Source organism: Bos indicus, chromosome 15 (genome assembly GCF_029378745.1).
Source record: "Bos indicus isolate NIAB-ARS_2022 breed Sahiwal x Tharparkar chromosome 15, NIAB-ARS_B.indTharparkar_mat_pri_1.0, whole genome shotgun sequence".
In the NCBI taxonomy this organism is placed as follows: domain Eukaryota; kingdom Metazoa; phylum Chordata; class Mammalia; order Artiodactyla; family Bovidae; genus Bos; species Bos indicus.
The window spans coordinates 8,237,158-8,249,157 of NC_091774.1; the positions used below are offsets into that span (position 1 = coordinate 8,237,158).

At 37.0% G+C, this 12,000-nt stretch overlaps 1 protein-coding gene across 2 annotated transcripts in view; it reads left to right on the forward strand.

The window, feature by feature from the left end:
• The window catches only part of PGR (progesterone receptor), a 127,824-nt gene that overhangs the window by 4,157 nt on the left and 111,667 nt on the right, over positions 1-12,000 (forward strand). The window lies entirely within an intron of this gene.

Sequence of the window (12,000 nt, forward strand, 5' to 3'; positions counted from 1 at the left end):
CCACAGTAATTTAATTTCTGCAGAAATATTTTGCTTTAAGTAAGTCTTTCATATTTTAAAAATCATCCAAATTACATATTTACCTAATGATTTTAGATTGACTTACATAATGTATTTCATATTTGAACTTTTATAAAATATATGTTTTAATTTCATCCTTTCTATCTACACTAAACTCTAAGCTGCCAAGCACATTTATATTTGAAGATAGAAATACACTTAGACATCATTTCACATTTGAATTCTAGCAATAACTGTATTTTATAACAAGCAGACATGAGTTTATGGTTGTCTCTGGAGTTCTGAGATCACACCTAGACAAGGAACCAAGATCTGAATGTCTGCTTTTTTGCTTCCTGTTTGTGAGTTTTCTGATTTCAAGAGTCCTCTACATGTAAGTAGGAAAGGAGGGAGTGGGGAATTTTTACCTTAAGGGAGCATTCAAAGGAGTTGACATGCATATTTAATACACATTTACCCTAAGTGAAGTCACTTCAGTCGTGTCCGACTCTGTGCAACCCCATAGACAGCAGCTCATGAGGCTCGACGTCCCTGGGATTCTCTAGGCAAGAACACTGGAGTGAGTTACCATTTCCTTCTCCAATGCGTGAAAGTGAAAAGTGAAAGTGAAGTTGCTCAGTCGTGTCCAACTCTCCGCGACCTCATGGACTGCAGCCTTCCAGGCTCCTCCGTCCATGGGATTTTCCAGGCAAGAGTACTGGAGTGGGGTGCCATTGTAGGTTAGTACTTCTAATTCCCAAGGAGTTAAGAAATGGTCAAAGAAACCGAAAAGTTTGACCAAGAAAGGAGAGTTCGGTCCACACACTGCCCATTTCTGGTCGGTTCCCAAAGGAGACATTGGGTGCCTCTTGGCATTGGCATGTCGGTATAAACCCCCAACAGGTTTCTGCCATAAGCCATATGACATCACCATGGAACCGCAGAGCAGGGCTCCTTACTTGCTTCATGCAAGGCATGTCATTCATTCACACAAGTACACCGTAGAGTTAATAAAGCACAGCAGAAAACGCATTTGCTAAGAGGACAAAGAACTAGAGCTCCAAGCATCCTTACCTTGTCCTGAAGGATCCCGGACGAGCCCCCAGGATGAAAGGTTGTTGTTGAATCTCACGAAGACACCAGGATTCTTGGCCCCCGGAGGAGAAGAATTCAATCCGGGGCCAGAGACAAGGCTTGATCGCTCAGAGCTTTTGTGTAATGAAGTTTTATTAAAGTATAAAGGAGATAGAGAAAGCTTCTGACATAGACATCAGAAGGGGGTAGAAAGAGTACCAAAAAGATTAATCCAAAAGATGTTTAACAAAAAAAATTCACTATCCCTATGGATTGCTAACATATAATTCTTCATAACTATTATGCCCTTTTAGTGAAAATGATTCTCATCTATTAATGGTATGTGTACCCCTCCTACTGAAATTAATGCTTCAAAAAAAGTAATTGCTCTTGTGCCTTTTTAAAATATGATTGTTTCTCATGAAGGATGGATGGATGTAACTGATGTTGAGTGTATGTATTAAACTTAAGGGGACTTTAATTGCATTTTAAATTAGTTGAGGTGCTGTGACAAGAGAAAATGTGAGAAAATGGGACAACTGAGGGTAGTCTTAACTTTCCACTGACATCATTTAGTCATAGTTGCAGTTTGAAGCCCTTTGTGTGCGTGGAAGAGTTGATTCTCCAGTGGGTAATTGAAGTTACTGTTCCCATCTGACTTTGATCCTGGTTTCCTGAACATTCCCCTCTGCATTAATGTGATTTTCTTTATACTTACAGTTTTATTAGTCTAATCCTTAAATGAATGCCCCTGTTGGAGTCTCCCCAAAGCTAGTTTATTCTAGCCCAGCTCTCTCTTTCTACAGATACACAAGTCCTAAAGACATACATCTAAATTTCTAAACAGCATACAGTTAGTTGGTAGCTGATTGTTAGTCAACATAGGTTAGATTTTCTTTCATTGCAGTGCTTATAAATCAGAAATGGTATGCAAAAGTAGGCATATGACAAATGCTACTTAATTCTTGAAAGTTACTTCAAAAGTGCATATAGGACCAAGAATACTCTAATTAAAATATAAATGTTTTCACATCATTATTATCAGAATAGCATCCTAAACATAAAAGATGTCTTCCCAAATTTGCAATGACAAAGTATTTGTTGGACCACTACCTTAGGCATGGTTCTGTTTTAATTTTGAGTAATAGAAATGAAGTACCTTTATTCAACATTGTCTACGAAGAGGAGCTCAAGATAAAAGTTGATAAATCATTTGGCTGTTAAATGACGAGTAAAATTAGTGACCTCTGGACATTGAGAAGAGCTTGTAAAGTGTATATATTCAAGGAAAACTGATGAGATTAAGATTAAACTAAGACTTGAAGATCCATATTAGGAAATTATTAAAGGTTAAGAAGTTGGATTGCCAGTGTTTGCTTGAATCAGTCATTTAAGGCAAGAAAATAGAAGGTTCTTTGAGTTTTCAAAGATGAGAAAGATGAGTAGAAGAATATTTGTAATTGAAGAGAAATACCTAGTTTGAAATCTTAGAGTAAAATAGGGCTGTGTAATGAACAACTTCAGGGTATAACTATATGTGGATGCCAGTATGTCCAGAAATTGAATGTCATAGTCAACAATATGAATATTAAATACCAAAGATAGTGATGATAATGGCCTTCAGGAGTGCTTTATATGTGCCTGTGACTATTTTAATGTTGTATTGGTCTTGACCCTTTTAAGCCATATGGTGTAGACATTATCATCATTTTCAGTTTATAAATGAGGAAACTGCCTTTGTAAATTGCCTTAAATCATAAGAAGCAGTGGAATAGGATTCAAATCCAAGGTGTTTGACCCCAGAATCTATGCCTTCCACCACTACACTTTCTTTCTCATAACAGGAAATTCAGTTTCAGCTTCGCAAAGAAACAATAGAGGGTTGGAAGAAAAAATATGAGCCAAGTGAGAAAACATCTAAGAAGGTAGAAGGGAATCCTAACGAAGAATGTGGTATCAAGGGTGATTGAAAGTGTGTAATGTAAATGGATGGATGATACTAACACCACATTTAGGGCTGCAGTGAAAAGACACATTCAGGAGCCAAGAGCCAGTTTCTCCACCCCTGCTCCAAGTTAGAAGTGGGAGACCATAATGTGTATGGAGAAGTTACTCAGGAAAACTGGATTTCTCTTGGTATGAAACAGAAAGAGAAGAGGCAGAGAAAAAAGACATCCCTCAGGAAGTAGGAGTATACAGAGGAGAGAAATGACCTCTTAAGCTGAAAAAAAAAAGAAAGAAAATATTAGCTAAAAAATAGTTGCTTGAATAGCCCATTGCATTCCTTTACTAATACTTGGAGTGAACCAGGAAGTGGTCAGAAATTGCCTTAATGCCTTTCAAGGAGAAGTCATAATGACCTGCCAGTCCTATAAATGCAGGCCTTGTATTAAGAAGGAAAAGATAATTTCTCACTGGCTTACCTCAGTATGCACTGTGACTCGCTCAATGCTAGGAATACTAAACAGTTAGTGTATAATTGTTTGCTAAATGAACCAGTCATAACAAATGATGCCAAGCTTTTATTCTTTGCATATTTTATAGTGTGACAGCATTTGTAGTGAATATATTTGATGGAATAGGGTTGGGAAATATTGTTAATATAGTTGAAACATAGTGTTTAGAAGATAGGAAGCCAAGTAGATATTGATGGATTTTTAATTATATTACATTATGCCTCATTTTTCTCTTAATTGAGGTAAAAGTGACAAATAAAATTGTAAGATATTTAAAGTGTACCCTGTAATGATTTGATATTATAGGTTCATGGTGAAAGAATTCCTCCCCATCAAGTTTTTTAACATACCTCAGGTATTTGCCTTTCTTTTTGGCAAGGACATTTAAGTTCTACTCTCTTGGCAAATTTCAGTTATATAATGTTATACAATGTTATCAACTGTAGTCAAAGTATTACACATTAGATCCTCAGACCTTATTCACCTTATACCTGAAGGTTTGTATCCTTTTACCAATCTCTCCCTATTTCCCCCCACCCTCCAGCCCCTGGTAACCACTTCTCTTCTGTGTTTCTATAAATTCAACTTATTTTTTAAATTCCACATGTAATGATATCTGTGGTATTTGTCTTTGTCTGGCTTATTTCATTTAGCATAATATGCTCTATGTTCAGCTAGTTTTTGTTTTTGCATTAATTAACCAAATGTTTGTTGAGCACCTGGTGTATGCCGGGGACTGTACTGGGTGCTGGTTGAAAAGTGAAACAGGACAGACCTAACTGGCTGCAGCACTAGTGGAGTTCTTAGTGTAGTGGAGGAAAGGGACATTCTCAGTTAGCATGCGTTTAACAAGTTATTATATATTAATGAGTTATGCCTGGACAACTAGTCACTTGACCCCTCTGACAGATGCTGGGGATGGTGGAGAAGTCTTTAGAATTAGAAAGACACCTTCATAAGCAGTCTTCCCAGGTAGTCCTGCTACTGCTGCTGCTAAGTCACTTCAGTCGTGTCCCACTCTGTGCGACCCCATAGACGGCAGCCCACCAGGCTTCCCCGTCCCTGGGATTCTCCAGGCAAGAACACTGGAGTGGGTTGCCATTTCCTTCTCCAGTGGATGAAAGTGAAAAGTGAAAGTGAAGTCGCTCAGTCCTGTCCGACTCTTCGTGACCCCATGGACTGCAGCCTACCAGGCTCCTCCATCCATGGGATTTTCCAGGCAAGAATACTGGAGTGGGGTGCCATTGCCTTCTCCGAGGTAGTCCTAGTGGTAAAGAATTCACCTACCAATGCAGGAGACATAAGAGACATGGGTTCCATCTCTTGGTTGGGAAGATCCCCTGGAGGAGGAAACGGCAACCCACTCCAGTATTCTTGCCAGGAGAATCCCATGGATAGAGAAGCCTTGCAGGCTGCAATCCATGGGGTCACAAAAAGTCAGACACAGCTGAGCGTCTGAGCACATCATAAGCAGACCACAGAGGAAACGGAACAGAAATGAAGTATTTTTAAGAATAGCATATTTCTTTCTGAAGTTGAGTGGAGCTGGTGTCATAGTCTAAAAATGAAAACTGGTGTAGTAGCATCGTTCTCTGTGGTATGACTTCTAAAGCAGAAATGATGAACATTCAAATTTGTGAAAGATTATTTTTTTTAAATTTTTTTAATTTAATTTTATTTTTAAACTTTACATAATTGTATTAGTTTTGCCAAATATCAAAATGAATCCATCACAGGTATACATGTGCTCCCCATCCTGAACCCTCCTCCCTTCTCCCTCCCCATACCATCCCTCTGGGTCGTCCCAGTGCACTAGCCCCAAGCATCCAGTATCGTGCATTGAACCTGGACTGGCATCTCGTTTCATACATGATATTTTTCATGTTTCAATGCTTATTTTTAAGAGCAATTTTAGGTTTATAGCAAAATTGAGAGGACAGTGTAGAGATGTCCCATGTGCCTCCTGTGATTGCACATGCATAGCTTCTCTTATTATCAAAATCCTCCACCAGAGTAGTATGTTTGTTGCAACTGATGAATCTACGTCAACACATGCTAATCACCGGAAATCCATAGTTTACATTAGGGCTCACTCTTGGTTTTGTACCATTGAGTGGATCTGGACAAATGTATGATGACATGTATCCATGGTTAGAGTTTCATACAGAGTATTTTCACTGCCTCCCCAAATCCTCTGTGCTCTTCTGTTCATCCCTTCCTCATCCCCAACTCCTGTCAACCACTAATATTTATATTGTCCCCATAGTTTTGCCTTTTCCAGAATGTCATATAGTTGGAATCATACAGTAGGAAGCCTTTACAGATTAGCTTTTTCCCTTAGCAGTATGCATTGAAGCTTCCTCCATGTGAAAGGCTCATTTCTTTTTAGTGCTGAATAACATTCCATTGTCTGAATATACCGCAGTTTGTTTATTCATTGATCTACTGAAGGACACCTTGGTTGCTTCCAGGCTTTGGTAGTTATGAATAAAGCTGCTCTAAAGATTTGTCTGCAAGTATTTGTGTGAACATCAGTTTTCAACTCCTCAGGGCAAATACCAGGCTTTCCTGGTGGCTCAGTGGTATAGAACTCGCCTACCAAAGCAGAAGGTGTGGGTTCCATCCCTGGGTCAGAAAGATCCCCTGGAGAAGGAAATGGTTGGGGGAGTCTGGCAGGCTGCAGTCCAGGGGGTCGCGAAACACTTGGACATGACTTGGCAATTAAACAACAGCAGCACGGCAAATACCAGAGTGCAGTGGCTTGGTCGTATGGTAAGAGTATGTTTAGTTTTAGAAGAAACCACCAAATTGTCTTCCAAAGTGGCTGTATCATTTAACATTCCCACTGGCAATAATTGAGAGTTTGTCTTATTCCATGTCCTTGCCAGCATTTGTGTTTCTAGTGCTTCAGATTTTCTCCATTCTAACAGGAATGTAGTGCTAGCTCATTGTTGTTTTGACTTAAATTTCCCTGATGACATATTATGTGAATTATATTTTCATATGCTTATTTGACATCTATACATCTTCCTTGGTGATGTGTTTATTACAATTTTGGCCCATTTTTTTTTCCTGTTGAGTTTTAAAAGGTTTTTTGTGGATTATTTTTGTTTGTTTTTTAGATAACAGACCTTTATCCTACGTATTTTGCAAATATTTTCTCCCACTCTGTCTTTTTGTTCTTTTGCTAGTGTATTTTACATAGTAGACAAATTCATTTTTAATGAAATATGGTTTCTCAATTCTTTCTTTCATGGATTATGACTTTAGTATTATATCTGAAAAATGTCATTGAACTCAAGGTCATGTGGATTTTCTCCTAGGTTATCTTTTAGTAGTTTTATAGTTTTGAATTTTATGTTTAGTTTTCTGATCCATTTTGAGTAGATTTGTGAAGGGTGTAATGTCTGTGTCAAGATTGACTTTTTTGCATATGGATGTCCAGGGTTGTTCTAGTACTATTTGTGAAGAGACTGTCTTTTTTCTATTGTAGTACAATTTCTCTTTTATTTTTTAATTGATTTATTTATTTTAATTGGAGGCTAATTAGTCTATAATACTGTACTGGTTTTTGCCATACATTAAACTGAATCAGCCATGGGTGTACATGTGTTCCCCATCTTGAACCCCTCCTCCCACCTGCCTCCCCATCCCATCCCTCAGGATCATCCCAGTGCACCAGCCCCAAGCACCCTGTCTCATGCATTGAATCTGGACTGATGATCTATTTCACATATGGTAATATACATGTTTCAATGCTATTCTCTCAAATCATCCCACCCTCGCCTTCTCCCAGAGTCCAAAACTCTGTTCTATATATCTCTGTCTCTTTTGCTGTCTCACATACAGGGTCATCATTACCATCTTTCTAAATTCCATATATATGTGTTAGTATACTGTATTGGTGTTTTCTTTCTGACTTACTTCACTCTGTATATCAGGCTCCAGTTTCATCCACCTCATTAAAACTGATTCAAATATGATCTTTTTAATAGCTGAGTAATATTCCATTGTGTATATTTACCACAGCTTTCTTATCCATTCATCTGCTGATGGGCATCTAGATTGCTTCCATGTCCTGGCTATTATAAACAGTGCTTTGATGAACATTGGGGTACACGTGCCTCTTTCAATTCTGGTTTCCTCAGTGTGTATGCCCAGCAGTGGGATTGCTGGGCCATATGGCAGTTCTGTTTCCAGTTTTTTAAGGAATCTCCACACTGTTCTCCATAGTGGCTGTACTAGTTTGCATTGCCACCAACAGGGTAAGAGGGTTCCCTTTTCTCCACAGCCTCTCCAGCATTTATTGTTTGTAGACTTTTGGATAACAGCCATTCTGACTGGCATTTGATGGTACCTCATTGTGGTTTTGATTTGCATTTCTCTAATGATGAGTGATGTTGAGCATCTTTTCATGTGTTTGTTACCATCTGTATGTCTTCTTTGGAGAAATGTCTGTTTAGTTCTTTGGCCCATTTTTGATTGGGTTGTTTATTTTTCTGGTATTGAGCTGCATGAGCTGCTTGTATATTTTTGAGATTAATTCTTCGTCAGTTGCCTCATTTGCTATTATTTTCTCCCATTCTGAAGGCTGTCTTTTCACTTTGCTTGTAGTTTCCTTCATTGTGCAAAAGCTTTTAAATTTAATTAGGTCCCATTTGTTTATTTTTGTTTCTATTTCCATTATTCTGGAAGGTGGGTCATAGAGGATCCTCCTGTGGTTTATGTCGGAGAGCATTTTACCTATACTCTCCTCTAGGAGTTTTATAGTTTCTGGTCTTACATTTAGATCTTTAATCCATTTTGAGTTTATTTTTGTGTATGGTGTTAGAAAGTGTTCTAGTTTCATTCTTTTACAAGTGGTTGACCAGTTTTCCCAGCACCACTTGTTAAAGAGATTGTCTTCTCTCCATTGTATATTCTTGCCTCCTTTTTCAAAGATAAGGTGTCCATAGGTGCATGGATTTATCTCTGGGCTTTCTATTTTGTTCCATTGATCTATACTTCTGTCTCTTGCCAGTACCATGCTCTCTTGATGACTGTAGCTTTCTTGTACAGTCTGAAGTCAGGCAGGTTGATTCCTCCAGTTCCATTCTTCTTTCTCAAGATTGCTTTGGCTATTTGAGGGTTTTTTTTGTTTTGTTTTTCCATACAAATTGCGAAATTATTTGTTCTAGTTCTCTGAAAAATACTGTTGGTAGCTTGATAGGGATTTCATTGAATCTATAGATTGCTTTGGATAGTATACTGATTTTCACTATATTGATTCTTCCAATCCATGAACATGGTATATTTCTCCATCTATTTGCATCCTTCTTGATTTCTTTCATCAGTGTTTTACAGTTTTCTATATATAGGTCTTTTGTTTCTTTAGGTAGATTTATTCCTAAGTATTTTATTCTTTTCATTACAATGGTGAATGGGCTGTTTCCTTAATTTCTCTATTTTCTCATTGTTAGTGTATAGGAATGCAAGGGATTTCTGTGTATTAATTTTATATCCTGCAACTTTACTATATTCACTGATTAGTAATTTTCTATTGGTGTCTTTAGGGTTTTCTATGTAGAGGATCATGTCATCTGCAAATAGTGAGAGTTTTACTTCTTCCTTTCCAGTTTGGATTCCTTTTATTTCTTTTTCTGCTCTGATTGCTGTGGCTAAAACTTCCAAAACTATGTTGAATAGTAGTGGTGAGAGTGGGCACCCTTGTCTTATTCCTGACTTTAGGGGAAATGCTTTTAATTTTTCACCATTGAGGATAAAGTTTACTCTGGGTTTATCATGTATGGCTTTTATTATGTTGATGTATGTTCCTTATATGCCTGCTTTCTGGAGGGTTTTTATCATAAACAGATGTTGAATTTTGTCAAAGGCTTTCTCTGCATCTATTGAAATAATCATATAATTTTTATCTTTCAATTTGTTAATGTGGTATATCACATTGATTGATTTGTGAATATTGAAGAATCCTTGCATCTCTGAGATAAAGCCCACTTGGTCATGATGTATAATCTGTTTAATATGTTGTTGGATTCTGTTTGCTAGAATTTTGTTGAGGATTTTTGCATGTATGTTTATCAGTGATACTGGCCTGTAGTTTTCTTTTTTTGTGGATTCTTTGGTTTTGGTATTAGGGTGATGGTGGCCACATAGAATGAGTTTTGTAGTTTACCTTCCTCTGCAATTTTCTGGAACAGTTTGAGGATAGTTGTTAGCTCTTCTCTAAATTTTTGGTAGAATTCACCTGTGAAGCCATCTGATTCTGTGCTTTTGTTTGTTGGAAGATTTTTGATTACAATTTGATTTGTGTGCTTCTGATGGGTCTGTTAATATTTTCTATTTCTTCCTGGTTCAGTTTTTTAAAGTTATACTTATATAAGAATTCATCCATTTCTTCCAAGTTGTCCATCTTATTGGCATATAGTTACTGATAATAGTCTTTTGTGATCCTTTGTATTTCTGTGTTGTCTATTGTGATTTCTCCATTTTCATTTCTAATTTTGTTGATTTGATTCTTCTCCCTTTTTTTCTTGATGAGTCTGGCTAATGGTTTGTCTATTTTATTTATCTCCTCCAAGAACCAGCTGTTAGTTTTGTTTATTTTTGCTATAGTCTCCTTTGTTTCTTTTTCATTTATTTCTGCCCTAATTTTTATGATTTCTTTCCTTCTACTAACCCTGGGGTTTTTCATTTCTTCCTTGCTTTAGGTGTAAAGTTAGGCTATTTAGTTGATTTTTCTCTTGTTTCCTGAGGTAAGTCTGTATTCCTATGAACCTTCCTCTTAACACTGCTTTTATTGAATCCCATAGGGTTTGGGCTGTTGTGTTTTCATTTTTATTTGTTTCTATGCATATTTTGATTTCTTTTTGATTTCTTCTGTGATTTGTTGGTTATTTATAAGCATATTGTTTAGCCTCCATATGTTTATATTTTTAATCGTTTTTTTTTTTTCCCCCATGCAGTTGATATCTAATCTTACTGCATTGTGATCAGAAAAGATGCTTGGAATGATCTCAGTTGTTTTGAATTTACCAAGGCTAGATTTATGGCCCAGGATGTGATCTATCCTGGAGAATGTTCCATGTGTACTTAAGAAAAAAGTGAAATTCATTGTTTTGGGGTGAAATGTCCTGTAGATATCAATTAGGTCTAACTGGTCCATTGTATCATTTAAAGTTTGTGTTTCCTTGCTAATTTTCTGTTTGGTTGATCTATCCATAGGTGTGAGTGGGGTATTAAAGTCTCCCACTATAATTATGTTATTGTTAATTTCCCCTTTAATACTTGCTAGCATTTGCCTTACATATTGTGGTGCTTCTATGTTGGGTGCATATATATTTATAATTGTTATATCTTCTTTGTGGATTGATCCTTTGATCATTATGTAGTGTCCTTCTTTATCTCTTTTCATGGTGTTTGTTTCAAAGTCTATTTTATCTGATATGAGTATTGCTACTTCTGCTTTCTTTTGTTCCACATTTGCATGAAATATCTTTTTCCAGCCCTTCACTTTCAGCCTGTTTGTGTCCCTTATTTTGAGGTGGGTTTTAGACAGCATGTATAAGGGTCTTATTTTTCTATCCATTCAGTCAGTCTTTGTCTTTTGGTTGGAGCATTCAACCCATTTACTTTTAAGGTAATTATTGATAAGTATGATCCTGTTGCCACTTACTTTATTGTTTTGGGTTCGAGTTTATAAGCCTTTTCTGTGTTTCCTGTCTAGAAAAGATCATTTAGCATTTGTTGAAGAGCTGGTTTGGTGGTGCTGAATTGTCTCAGCTTTTGCTTGTCTATAAAGCTTTTGATTTCTCCTTCATATTTGAATGAGATACTTGCTGGGAATGATAATCTTGGTTGTAGATTTTTCTCTTTCATCACTTTAAGTATGTCCTGCCATTCCCTTCTGGCCTGAAGAATTTCTATTGAAAGATCAGCTGCTATCCTTATGGGAATCCCCTTGTGTGTTATTTGTTGCTTTTCCCTTGCTGTTTTTAATATTTGCTCTTTGTGTTTGATCCTTGTTAATTTGATTAATATGTGTTTTGCCTTGGGTTTATCCTGTTTGGGACTCTCTGGGTTTCATGATCTTGGGTGGCTATTTCCTTCCCCATTTTAGGGAAGTTTTCAACTATTATCTCCTCAAATATTTTCTCATGCCCTTTCTTTTTGTCATCTTCTTCTGGGACTCCTATAATTCGAATGTTGGGGCATTTAACATTGCCCCAAAGGTCTCTGAGGTTGTCCTCATTTCTTTTAATTCTTTTTCTTTTTTCCTCTGTGCTTCATTTATTTCCACCATTCTATATTCCACCTCACTTATCCTATCTTCTTCCTCAGTTATTCTACTGTTGGCTCCCTCCTTTTGATCTCAGTTATTATTCATTATTGATTGACTCTTTTTTATTTCTTCTAGGTCCTTGTTAAACATTTTTTGCATCTTCTCAATCCTTGTCTCTAGTCTATTTATCTG